Consider the following 14,985-nt stretch of genomic DNA (forward strand, 5'->3'; position numbering starts at 1 on the left):
AGCTGAATTAAATTCTTTGTTAGGGTTTTCTCCAATTCAAGTAATTCAAATGAGGAAAAGAACCAACACGAATAATACCAGTAGTGTTGGTTTTGCTCCTGAACTTTATTTGATCCATTTTAAAAAGGATCAGATTAATAATTTAAAAATTCTGGAAAAGGCTCGTCTTATGTTTCATTGTCGAGTAAAATTTGAACCTTTTCGTAAATCTACTACCAATTTTTTACAAAATATTACGCAATGTCGTCGTTGTCAAGCTTTTTGTCACGGCACTAAAAATTGTAGAATGAATGCCAGATGCATGTTTTGCGGCTCATTCGATCATGAAAAATCTAAATGCCTTTTTGGTGGTGATAAGCCAAAAACAGAATTTTTTAAGTGTGCGAATTGCGCAGGTAATCATTCCTCGAATTCTCTAGACTGTCCCATCAGGGCAAAAATTATTGCTTCTAGGAAAAATCCCAAAGTTTCCAGAAAAGTTTCTTCTCCTCCTTTCTCTTTTTCGTCTTCACACGTCGGGCCGGCAAACAACCTGCCTGTTCGCGGTCAGCCTCGGCCTACATTGGAATCACGGCTGGGTAATACCCGAAGTGATTTTAATGTTACCTGTGCTGAATCTGCGCCCCAGACTCGTTGTTTATCGTTCTCAGAGGTGGTTGAAAATGGGATTCCCTCTTCAGGTTTAACTAATAAAAATGGGAAAAACCAAGTCTCAACGTTCATGCGAAGGCTTGGGAAAATCCCCGAAATTCAAATACTTGTTCTTCTCCTTCATTTTCTGATCCTAACAATTTTGTTGATTTGGGTGAGATTACTGAGGAAAAATTAAAATTTTTGCATCAAAATTTAATGGAAATGATGCAACTTATGTTGAAAGCAAATTCAATGTTTGAAGCTTTTCAAACTTCTTTTAATTATGCTAACAAAATTATTATGACTTTACGATTCCCTCATGGATCCAAATAGATGTTTAAATATTATGAATTGGAACGCTAGATCTTTGCTGGCTAACCAAGATGAATTCTTTTTATTTTTGAAAACTCAAAACATACATATTGCTGCCATCACTGAAACTTTTTTAAAGCCAGACAATAACTTGAAAAGCAATGCTTTCTTTAAAATTTTACGGAATGATCGACTTGATCGACAAGGTGGGGGTGTAGCTATTGTCATCAATAGTCTTCTCAAATTTAGACTTCTTCCTTCTTTCAATACAAAAGTCTTAGAAACAATTGGAATTGAATTAGAAACTTCTATGGGGAAAATTATAATTGTTGCCGCATATTTGCCTTTCCAATGCAGCGGTGAACAGAAAAATTTTTTGAAGGGAGATTTACAAAAACTCACCAGAAATAAATCTAAATTTTTTATTATTGGTGACTTTAATGCAAAACACCGATCTTGGAATAATATTTCATCAAATTCTAATGGGAATATTTTGTTTAATGATTGCTCTGCAGGTTATTACACTGTTGAATATCCTAATGGGCATACTTGTTTTTCTTCAATTAGAAATCCCTCCACAATTGATTTGGTTCTAACGGATTTAGGCGAGCATTGTAGTCAATTAGTTACTCATGCGGACCTCGATTCAGACCACCTTCCAGTATCTTTCTCTTTATCCCAAAGTCCCATTGAAAACCCTTTAAAATCAACTTTTAATTTCCAAAAGGCTAACTGGGAGCGATATATGAATTTTATTGAACGTAATTTAGATGTAAACGTTCCACTGAATTCAATAGAAGATATTGATTTGGCTATAGAAAATTTGACAACTTCAATAGTCAATGCTAAAGCCGCTTCAATACCTAAAGTTAAACATAAGTTTAATCAACCTTTAATTGATGATGATCTTCAGTTTTTGATACGACTGAAAAACATTCGTCGACGCCAATATCAACGTACTAGGGATCCTTATTTAAAATTTATTTATTGCGACCTTCAAAAAGAGATCAAACGTCGTTTAAATTTCATTCGTAATGAAAATTTTGCTAAAGCAGTAGAGGACATAAAACCCTACTCAAAGCCATTTTGGAAATTAACTAAAATTCTGAAAAAGCCCCAGAAGCCAATTCCTACTTTGAAAGATGGGGATAAACTTCTTTTAACTAATTCAGAAAAAGCTCAAAAATTAGCCCAACAATTTGAGTCTGCTCATGATTTTAATTTAAACGTTGTTAGTCCTATTGACGCTCAAATTTCCCTAGAATTTGATGATATTCTTTCAAAGCAAAATGTGTTTGAAAGTTCTTGTGAGACAAATATTGATGAACTTAAATTGATTTTCAAAAAATTTAAAAATATGAAAGCTCCGGGGGAAGATGGGATTTTCTATATTCTTATTAAAAAGTTGCCTGAAAGCACTTTAAATTTTTTAGTTAAAATCTTCAACAAATGTTTTCACTTGGCTTATTTTCCCAATAAATGGAAAAATGCCAAAGTAACTCCAATTTTGAAACCTGGAAAAAGTGCTTCAGAGCCATCAAGTTATCGACCAATTAGTTTGCTTCCTTCTTTAAGTAAACTATTTGAGAGAGTTATTTTGAATAGAATGATGATTCACATTAATCAGAATTCTATTTTCCCTGATGAACAATTTGGTTTCCGTCATGGACATTCTACTACACATCAACTTTTGAGTGTAACTAATATGATTAACGCTAGCAAATCTGAAGGTTATTCAACTGGTGTTGCTCTTCTTGATATTGAAAAAGCTTTTGACAGTGTTTGGCACAAAGGTTTAGTAGCTAAATTAGCTCGATTTGATTTTCCTGTATATCTCACCAAAATTATTCAAAATTATTTGACTAGCCGAACCTTACAAGTAAGCTATCAAAATTCATGCTCTGAAAGGACTCCCATTAGAGCTGGGGTCCCTCAGGGCAGTATACTTGGGCCAATTTTATACAATATTTTTACTTCTGATCTTCCTGATGTACCAGAAGGAAAAGGTAGAAGATTATTTGCTGATGATACTTTGCTTTCAGCCAAAGGTCGAAATTTACGGGTGGTACGCAGTAGATTGCAACAAAATTTAAATTCTTTTTTGAATTACTTGAAAATGTGGAAAATTTCTCCTAACGCTTCCAAAACTCAACTTATTTTATTTCCCCATAAGCCAAGAGCAAATTTTTTAAAACCTAATGAAAATCATTCCATAACTTTTAATGGGGTTTCATTAGAATGGTCTGATCACGTGAAGTACTTGGGACTCACACTTGATCGGAATCTTACTTTTAAAAATCACATTGAAGATATTCAATCTAAATGCAATAAATACACTAAATCTCTTTATTCTCTCATCAACAGGAAATCCAGGTTGTGTCTGCGAAACAAGATGTTAATCTACAAACAGGTCTTTCGACCAGCGATAATGTATGCAGTTCCGATTTGGTCTAGCTGCTGCGCGACGAGGAAGAAAGCCATCCAGAGGATTCAGAACAAGGTTCTGAAAATGATTTTGCGGCTTCCACCTTGGCACAGCACCGAAGATCTTCATCGGATTGCAGGCATAGAATCGATCGAAGAGATGGCCAACAAAATCATCTCCAACTTTAGAGGCAAATCGATGCAGTCTTCCATCGCAGAGATTCGTTCTCTTTACAATTAAGTTAGTTTATAGGATTTAGGATTAAGTTTATACATCTTTTTTTTTTTTTTTGCTTAACAGGATATTCTCCTTTAAATCAAATTATTTATTGCTAAAGCAAATTTAAATCAAATAAACAATGTTTAAAATTAACTGTATCAAAGAGTTGAACTGATCATAATTGATCTGAACACTTTAATTTAACTTTAATAATGTAACTTAAATGTAATGATTAAAAGACTAATAAAGACATATTAAAAAAAAAAAAACGATTTTGTTAGTTACTTGCTTTGGGGACTATAAAGTAGATTTGATTAAAAAAATTACATGTAAAAATTCATTTTCACACATATTTAGTAAATGAACCCATTCTCTTTGGTGATAAACACCCTATAGCGACAATTCATCTAATGACCTTCCAGTTATTGATGACATTTTGAATATTTATCAGAGAGACCCCTACTTGAGAAAATAAAACTTTTAATATATCATCTGGTAATAGTATATGTTTGGAAATAATCGACTCAAAAATATAAGCGGCGTAAATATGGGAGAAATAGAAGAAAATTGAAAAAAATGCTTTAGAAATTTTATCAAAAGCCGGCAGAATATTCAGCCGATTATTTTTTTGGCCGAGTAGTTGAAAAGGTCAATATTCGGTATCCGGCCGTTGGCCGAAAACCACTTTTCGGTACATCTCTACTTTGAATCATAGTTTCTTTCTTTCACTTGACCTTCCAAGGCCTTCAATATGGAAAATGATGAAGAAAGGTCGAAGAAGCTCAAAGATATTATTACATATTTGACTGGCTTCGTTCACATTTCGACTTCGATTTAGTGAATTCATATAATCCTTTACCAAGGAAATAATTTTTATATTGCTCAACTTTTCAGAAAATAAAATAGGTTCTGAAAGAACGATGCAAAATCATAACTATCCGAATTCCTACCACAGAAAATATCTCACTAATTGTAGCAGGAATCATATTTCCTATTCAAGCCAAGACAACTCTAATTTGCGCTTGATATGACAGAGGCATTGAAGCAGACGTTTGGTGTAGTTTTGAATTCATAATTGGAAATACCCGAGCACCACCACCGTGGTAATTCTATAAAACATGACTGCAACAATTGCTTTCGAGGAGCGTGGATCCATTTTAAGTTTCGGAACCACCATCACCATTGCTGGGTACCTCAATTTACAAGCACCAAACAGCAGCGCCACTTCTAAACAAGCAAAACCCGGTCCGTCCGTAGATTACCGAGAACGTCTCCAGCCTTGCGTAATAATCCGTTTCAAAACCCCCACGCGAATCCTACCCATCTTCCCTCCCTCGACATCCAAATGCGAAAAGGGCAAACAAAACAAGCTCGTTTTCACTTGTTATCCGAAGGATAGAGTCGAGGATGATTTCAAATTAAAATCTTCTCAACAACAAATACCTACCAACAACAACGTTAACAGACGAACGTTAACAGCGAGCGAAAGCCCGAGTTGAGTCGAGTGGCCCAATAGTTGTCGCCAGAGATATGACCATCAATGATGATTCCGGTCCGGGGCTCCGAGTACCATAACCAAGGACTACAAGGTTTCCAATGTTGGGCACGGAAACCCATTCATTTTTCGATCCATATTCACAAATATGTGAATCATAACATTAATCTATCTTTGAAAATATTTTTATACTGAATTTAACATAAATTCCACTAACTTTGGACGAACAAATCAATAATAAACTAAGCTCGATGAAAATTCATGATCTTTGCAACAAGACCTTTTTTTTGTCAGGAGTTCTTCAACTCGCCATTCTTAACCGTTTGAAATTTCCAGAGCGTGTTTGAAAATAAGAAGACAAGATTCGTTCATTTGGCTGCACGACAATACCTTGCCGCATGTCGAAAAAGTGATGAAATAACTTAAACCTACTGTCAGTCAAATAATGGTCCGTACAGCACTATCATCTACATCAAATTACTCTTAACAGATACTTCAATCAACAGAGTTAAACAAAAGGGGAGTTAAAATATCTTCAATGAGTGTAGGAAAAAGTTATCTTTTTTAATCTTAATTACTTTACTCATAAGTAAAACTGATTTTATGATATGATTAATATACTACAGTTACAGGGTGGCAACTCTTTCGGGAATATCGGGAAATGCGGGAAATGTCGGAATTTAAAATCCATCGAGAAGAAAGTCGGCAATTTCTCAAAAAAAAAACGGGAATTTTTGGTTCAGCTGCTCTGTGCATACTCATCCTATATGTCAGAGCCTTGGAATGATGCAGAAATACTGGCAATTCGTGAGTTTTAAACTCATCCCGTGTTTTATAAAATAGAATTCGAAACTTCGACCAACTAAAAAATGTTAAAATTCCAGAATTCATTCTAGCTTTTACCTAAAAATAGCTGGTAGAAATTAGATTATATTCCAGAAATCTAAAATTTTGTTTAGCTAGATTGTTTTTTGTTAGAACAACGGAATGTCTTAGTGAAAACTCCTATCATCAACTATTTTTTTAGTTTAAAAAATCTCGGAAGTTTCCGTGAAACGCTTACATATTTACTCATTTGTGGATAGGTTTATTCTTAAGAACTCAATATAATGATGATTCAGCTCAATACGATAAACTTGCAAGAAGCTATAAGCTGGGACTTTTTTCATTCCTGCCGACCCAACTTTCAAATGCTGACATCCAAAAAATCAAATCGACATTTTTTCAGCAATAGATTTTTTTTTTGTTTTTCATGGCGGTCTATTTAATGTTCATACAGTTACAAAATATTTTAAAAACTGCAAATTTCATAATTTTAGAGAATATTAAAAATGAATAAATAGCTAATAGCACCAAAACGATGCCGAATATTTTTTTTGAGTGACGACACATTTAACAATGACGTAGAATCAGTTCCAATTTTTTTTTAAATAAAACAATCCAGCCACAGATTTTGTAAATAGTTGTATCTTTAAATAAAAAACGATAAATGTACGAAAAATAACTTCAAATGATAATATTTAACCTTCCCATGCCGTTTACATAAAATCCGTGCAAACTTAGGTAATCTCTATTAGATCTGTGTGTTATGATTCCTCTGGCCACAAATGTTGACCGATTTCAATGATGTTCATTTTGTCAGAAATTTATTCTAGTTTCTCTACATTCTAAAACTAGGTCAATATGTTTTAGCACTGAGAACAGACGTACAAGCTCGCCTACGAAAATCGTGTAAAATTTCCAACGACCGTTTTGAACTGATTTTTTGTTTTTTTGGCTGGGCCACCAGATGTTTCCAAACATACCAAAGAGATCTGTCGAAACCAAACTGAGAAAAAATCAAAATTTAGGCCAGTATTGAACAGGCATGTTTCAAGAAAATCGCTGTTGAAGTTTCTTGACACTTTTATCACGTTGCATAATGAAAAAAATATGTTAAAAGTTAATTGCTATTTACTTCAAGCTACAAGTACTAAATTTTGAACCATGGGATACCAAAACGATACTCGAAAGTAACCCGTTTTGAGATGTCTAGAATCAGTTTTGATGGGTAAGATTGATCGTCAAGAATGTTCCTAGTTTGCTGGATTTAACCGATTCGTCCTCAGACGATAACCGTCCAAGAAGTGCGAATATTTATTCCAAAATAGTTAAAAAAGGAAGAGAAATTCTGTCCAGCCAAATGTAACTCTTATTGAATTTACCTAGTATTTTTTTAACCCGTATATTTTAGAGTGTCATTAATTCAATTATTAATTAGTTCATGTACGATTACGCCTTTTTGAAAACTGGGCACTTGAAAATTCATTTGTAGCTTTTGAAAGGCGCAATAGATGGTACTGTTTCAAGTCAAGTTTCAAGGTATTTTTTGAAATTTTACACACTTTTTTGAAATTTTTTCGTTCGACCTTGTACGTCTGTTCTCTGTGGTTTTGATAAGTAAAACTGTGGTCGGCACGAATGAAAAAAAGTTCCAGCTGATAACTTCTTTCAAGTTTATTGTATTGAGCTGAATCAACAATATTTGGAACTGTTAAATCTATCCACAAATGAATGAATTTGTAAGCGATTCATGAAAACTTCGACCGTTGTCCCGGAATTTGTGATGAAATAGCTTTTTTTAAAAAAAATAAACTATCCAGTTTTGGCTTTGTATCGCAATATCTTAGTTTTCACTAAAGCGATTTTAAATCATAAATTTCAGTTTTATTCTGTTAAATTGATTATTATTTTCATAAACCATACTTGGCCTAGAGGATAGCGTTTAAGTCTTCTAAGCCTGAGATCATGAGATCGAGTCTTTGTGACGGCATACGTAGTACTCATTCTGAGGTTTTAGCATTGGAAATTAACAGAAATACTTACTGAATCTGAAATGAAACTTTATTTTTCCTCGAAGACATTTTTCTAACTGAACACTAAACGTATATCATTCGAGGATATGATAGTTGGCATCTTACAAATGTTGTAACTACAAATCCACAAAAAGAGAAGTATATCTTTAAGTGAGAAGTATAGAATAAGGATTCTAATGCAACTCAATTTTTTAAATTTTGTCCACCCTATCCCGAGATGATCGGCTTTGAATATTGAGTGCGATTTTTTGAAAATGTTCTAACTTTAGGTTAAGTTTTAGGTGCAAAACTAAAACATTATTTCTGGGAAAAATACCTCCAAAATAGCTATTGCTCATTATCTTTCAAATGAGATCGGAAGATTTGCAATATGTCCTAAGACGGCTGAGATATGAACGATCAACATTTGCATGTTTTTTAGCGGGTGATACCAAACTTTTGGCCGGCAGTGTATGCTAACCTTTAGTGTTAACACTCAAGTCCCAACCAAGCTTGCCGAAATCACAGAAAAATCTTCAAATTCACAGAAAATTTTCATCACAGAATCTGTGTCATAGAACACAGAGCTGTAAACAATTTTAAAATTTTGGTCGTTTTTTCAAAATTTATTTTTGAATCAGAAAAATGTGATGAAATCAAAAAGTGAATTGCATAGTGGCAGCCGGTTTATGTGATAGGGGGCCTTACTAAGGACATATGAAAAATTGATAAAAATCTAAAAAGCAGTTTTAAGTTTGCATATTGTTCTGAGTCTACTCAAGATCTTTGTTGTGTCGGATAAAAAATAGATGGTTTTTGAAGATCTTACGGGAGTTTCTTGAGTAGTGAAAAGGCAATATTTCGCTATCATCGCCTATCCTCAGAGGAAGAAAGTATATGGTGACATTTTGAAAGTTCATTGTGAGTTTTTGGTGAGAAGAAAAAAGTTTATGATAAAGGAAATAAAATCTAGAGAAAGAGGGGCCCTGGAATAAGTTCAAGGGTAAAATGAGTAAAGGTGAAGTAAGGTAATGGTAAGGCATTATGTGCCGAGGTAAGATGTAATAAAAATGTAATTAAAAATTATGATTTATGTTTCTAAATAATAGAATGATCAATCATCTGCAAACTGGCCAGGTATATACACGGATGCCGGAATACCTGTAGTAAATTTATAAAATGTGAATTTTATAATTTTTTGACTGGTTTTGAAGATGATTGAAACATTCATCCAGAATATACTTGAACAGCGACACGAAACACATTCATCCCCAACAAATTACACGAAGCCATGGTGCCGGGTATGACAAGTTCTGTTAATCGGACGAAAGCAGAGAGCTCATACTTAGGTAAAACTGCGGTGAATCCGTGCACCCATGGTGGATATCTAACATACATACATACATACGAATCAGAAAAATGTGATGAAATTGGTAATGTTAGTTAATGTTCATTGAGTAAAATGTTAAAAAAAAACTTTCATAGAATTTTTAGGTAATATCACAGAAAGTCAGACTTTCAAACAACTACAAGAGCCATAAATGAAGAATGGAATGATGGGAACTTAATCACTTTTGTATTCCACAATTTTTTAAATTTCGATACTAAATAATTCATTTTTTCGTTTGTGTGAAATGTGGATTTTATGCATTATTTTGCATGCAAAATTTATCTAATATATTCCAATCTATATTTTAAAATTATTTTTTATTATCAATTTCCTCGGGATGTCTTAACTCCGAGTGACAAGGATGTCAAATTTGGCCCTAATAAGAAAGAGTTTTACAACAATATACCTTTTTAATATATTTATACTCATATTATGAAATTTTCGATATAACAATTTTCTAATTGAAAAATTCCGATAAACTACTGGAACCGACTCCTTTTATGTTTAGTTCCAAATTCCGCGCGTTTTTTTTTTCATTTTGATTAAGCTTTACTCTTAATGATTTAAAAATAAGTTTTCTCAATACGGAATATGAAAATGCACAGAATTACAGTCGGTCAGAGTGAAGTTTAAAAAAAAACGGAAATCTTGGCAAAAAAAAGAAATCAACAATTTAAGGTGATAAACGATTAAAACTTTAATGATTGTTTTTTTAGTCATTGAAAATCGAGGATTTTGCTAAACCAAACGGGAAAAGTCTAAAACAATGCGGGAAATCAAAAAATAAAATTTAAGTACATTTTTTCGGTTGTCCATACGTTACAATCAACTATAGCATTCGCTTCTCTCTAGAGGCCACTAAAATTATATTTTAACCCTCCAACGAATAGGAGCATTGGAGGGTTAAAATATAATTTTAGTGGCCTCTAGAAAATATCCAAAATATCCAAAATATTTTCAAAATAAAAAGATCACCTTAATAAGCTATACGTTCAAATTACGTGAAAAATAAACTTTCTTAATTGTTTTCTTTATAGATTTTGGTTTTTCATTGATGTCAAAATGAACAGTGAACACAACGAAATTTTAAATTTTCCGCCTCCATTGTTTTTAAACCTACAATTATACTTGTTTCTTCAGGAAACTCAAAAGTGCCTTCTAACACGAACAGTGTGCTGATTAAACTAATTTGAAACTACTGAATTTTAAACATTTCTCAAACATTTTCAAAAAAGTAAGAAAAACTTACTTCAACATTTGCAGTAGGTAGCTGAAAATCTAAATCAACTTCAATCCTAGGAAAATCATTTAATCCAAAGTTTTCCGTGCAATATTTCCTCCGGCAAAACATGACCATCAACCACTTGTTCAGCAACAGCGCTGTCCCATTCAAAGACAGATACTGTTCGCTTGGTTGAACGATTGTTGGTAATGAATTTAGTTAGGTACCTACCACCGTTTTTCTACGCTCTCTAAATTGTTGTAAAGCGAGTCCACAAATAATAATCACTTGGGAAATTTCTTGTCCTTGTGCATACTTTTTTTTGTAAAGCCAAACAGTTTTCCACCGCCACTACACCGTGTAATCGAATTGTGCTTATGATTTTGACAAGTTTGATCAATTGCTCAATGGTCAGCTAGCCGTGAAAGTGATTTTGATTGAATCGAAACAAAAACGAATGGTATTTATTTCGTGGAGCTTTTCAGAAACTGAAACGAAGTGGAATAATTGTTGCAATTAAAATATCTGAAGAGGTTTCTACCTCAGGATTATTACGAATCAAAAAATAACCATGATTCCAAGCTCCCAAATGTGTCTGAGTAAACTTGGAATCTCACATAGCTATTCTGGAATGCATTTTCGCTTTTTGTATCGTCATATTTGCTTAGAGGTGGATGAAACGGCCGAAGTGGATGAATGTGATAGACAAATGCATTGCTGTCATTGCGCGATATACAACTTTGGTTGATTCAACTCAGAGGAGATTGAGATATTCGACTCGCTACCATCAAGAGTGTTGACTAACGGATGAGGATATAATATAAGTTTTCCGTCCGAAAGACAACTCCGTGTCCGGAAGGAACGTTGAGAATTATCTCCATTGGGAAATCTGGCAAATAGTTTGAAAGGATGCTGAGTTAGCGCTGTGATATTTACGAAAAGTGAAGAAGTGAATGCTCATAATGGAATATGATGTGACTCATCATACTTCACTTAAATATTGCAAATCCTTATAAACATTTTATCAAAATATCAGTTGTCAAAAGCGTCGAAATTGTCAAATTTCTTAAAATTATCAAATTGTTAAAATTGTCAAAAATGTGAAAATTGTCAAAACTGTCAAAATTGTCAAAATTGTCAAAATTGTCAAAATTGTCAAAATTGTTAAAATTGTCAAAATTGTCAAAATTGTCAAAATTGTCAAAATTGTCAAAATTGTCAAAATTGTCAAAATTGTCAAAATTGTCAAAATTGTCAAAATTGTCAAAATTGTCAAAATTGTCAAAATTGTCAAAATTGTCAAAATTGTCAAAATTGTCAAAATTGTCAAAATTGTCAAAATTGTCAAAATTGTCAAAATTGTCAAAATTGTCAAAATTGTCAAAAATTGTCAAAATTGTCAAAATTGTCAAAATTGTCAAAATTGTCAAAATTGTCAAAATTGTCAAAATTGTCAAAATTGTCAAAATTGTCAAAATTGTCAAAATTGTCAAAATTGTCAAAATTGTCAAAATTGTCAAAATTGTTAAAATTGTCAAAATTGTCAAAATTGTCAAAATTGTCAAAATTGTCAAAATTGTCAAAATTGTCAAAATTGTCAAAATTGTCAAAATTGTCAAAATTGTCAAAATTGTCTAAATTGTCAAAATTGTCAAAATTGTCAAAATTGTCTAAATTGTCAAAATTGTCAAAATTGTCAAAATTGTCAAAATTGTCAAAATTGTCAAAATTGTCAAAATTGTCAAAATTGTCAAAATTGTCAAAATTGTCAAAATTGTCAAAATTGTCAAAATTGTCAAAATTGTCAAAATTGTCAAAATTGTCAAAATTGTCAAAATTGTCAAAATTGTCAAAATTGTCAAAATTGTCAAAATTGTCAAAATTGTCAAAATTGTCAAAATTGTCAAAATTGTCAAAATTGTCAAAATTGTCAAAATTGTCAAAATTGTCAAAATTGTCAAAATTGTCAAAATTGTCAAAATTGTCAAAATTGTCAAAATTGGCAAAATTGGCAAAATTGTCAAAATTGTCAAAATTGTCAAAATTGTCAAAATTGTCAAAATTGTCAAAATTGTCAAAATTGTCAAAATTGTCAAAATCGTCAAAATTGTCAAAATTGTCAAAATTGTCAAAATTGTCAAAATTGTCAAAATTGTCAAAATTGTCAAAATTGTCAAAATTATCAAAATTGTCAAAATTGTCAAAATTGTCAAAATTGTCAAAATTGTCAAAATTGTCAAAATTGTCAAAATTGTCAAAATTGTCAAAATTGTCAAAATTGTCAAAATTGTCAAAATTGTCAAAATTGTCAAAATTGTCAAAATTGTCAAAATTGTCAAAATTGTCAAAATTGTCAAAATTGTCAAAATTGTCAAAATTGTCAAAATTGTCAAAATTGTCAAAATTGTCAAAATTGTCAAAATTGTCAAAATTGTCAAAATTGTCAAAATTGTCAAAATTGTCAAAATTGTCAAAATTGTCAAAATTGTCAAAATTGTCAAAATTGTCAAAATTGTCAAAATTGTCAAAATTGTCAAAATTGTCAAAATTGGCAAAATTGGCAAAATTGTCAAAATTGTCAAAATTGTCAAAATTGTCAAAATTGTCAAAATTGTCAAAATTGTCAAAATTGTCAAAATTGTCAAAATTGTCAAAATTGTCAAAATTGTCAAAATTGTCAAAATTGTCAAAATTGTCAAAATTGTCAAAATTGTCAAAATTGTCAAAATTGTCAAAATTGTCAAAATTGTCAAAATTGTCAAAATTGTCAAAATTGTCAAAATTGTCAAAATTGTCAAAATTGTCAAAATTGTCAAAATTGTCAAAATTGTCAAAATTGTCAAAATTGTCAAAATTGTCAAAATTGTCAAAATTGTCAAAATTGTCAAAATTGTCAAAATTGTCAAAATTATCAAATTGTTAAAATTGTCAAAAATGTGAAAATTGTCAAAATTGTCAAAATTGTCAAAATTGTTAAAATTGTCGAAATTGTCAAAATTGTCAAAATTGTCAAAATTGTCAAAATTGTCAAAATTGTCAAAATTGTCAAAATTGTCAAAATTGTCAAAATTGTCAAAATTGTCAAAATTGTCAAAATTGTCAAAATTGTCAAAATTGTCAAAATTGTCAAAATTGTCAAAATTGTCAAAATTGTCAAAATTGTCAAAATTGTCAAAATTGTCAAAATTGTCAAAATTGTCAAAATTGTCAAAATTGTCAAAATTGTCAAAATTGTCAAAATTGTCAAAATTGTCAAAATTGTCAAAATTGTCAAAATTGTCAAAAATTGTCAAAATTGTCAAAATTGTCAAAATTGTCAAAATTGTCAAAATTGTCAAAATTGTCAAAATTGTCAAAATTGTCAAAATTGTCAAAATTGTCAAAATTGTCAAAATTGTCAAAATTGTCAAAATTGTCAAAATTGTCAAAATTGTCAAAATTGTCAAAATTGTCAAAATTGTCAAAATTGTCAAAATTGTCAAAATTGTCAAAATTGTCAAAATTGTCAAAATTGTCAAAATTGTCAAAATTGTCAAAATTGTCAAAATTGTCAAAATTGTCAAAATTGTCAAAATTGTCAAAATTGTCAAAATTGTCAAAATTGTCAAAATTGTCAAAATTGTCAAAATTGTCAAAATTGTCAAAATTGTCAAAATTGTCAAAATTGTCAAAATTGTCAAAATTGTCAAAATTGTCAAAATTGTCAAAATTGTCAAAATTGTCAAAATTGTCAAAATTGTCAAAATTGTCAAAATTGTCAAAATTGTCAAAATTGTCAAAATTGTCAATATTGTCAAAATTGTCAAAATTGTCAAAATTGTCAAAATTGTCAAAATTGTCAAAATTGTCAAAATTGTCAAAATTGTCAAAATTGTCAAAATTGTCAAAATTGTCAAAATTGTCAAAATTGTCAAAATTGTCAAAATTGTCAAAATTGTCAAAATTGTCAAAATTGTCAAAATTGTCAAAATTGTCAAAATTGTCAAAATTGTCAAAATTGTCAAAATTGTCAAAATTGTCAAAATTGTCAAAATTGTCAAAATTGTCAAAATTGTCAAAATTGTCAAAATTGTCAAAATTGTCAAAATTGTCAAAATTGTCAAAATTGTCAAAATTGTCAAAATTGTCAAAATTGTCAAAATTGTCAAAATTGTCAAAATTGTCAAAATTGTCAAAATTGTCAAAATTGTCAAAATTGTCAAAATTGTCAAAATTGTCAAAATTGTCAAAATTGTCAAAATTGTCAAAATTGTCAAAATTGTCAAAATTGTCAAAATTGTCAAAATTGTCAAAATTGTCAAAATTGTCAAAATTGTCAAAATTGTCAAAATTGTCAAAATTGTCAAAATTGTCAAAATTGTCAAAATTGTCAAAATTGTCAAAATTGTCAAAATTGTCAAAATTGTCAAAATTGTCAAAATTGTCAAAATTGTCAAAATTGTCAAAATTGTCAAA

This window comes from Uranotaenia lowii, chromosome 3, assembly GCF_029784155.1.
Source record: "Uranotaenia lowii strain MFRU-FL chromosome 3, ASM2978415v1, whole genome shotgun sequence".
In the NCBI taxonomy this organism is placed as follows: domain Eukaryota; kingdom Metazoa; phylum Arthropoda; class Insecta; order Diptera; family Culicidae; genus Uranotaenia; species Uranotaenia lowii.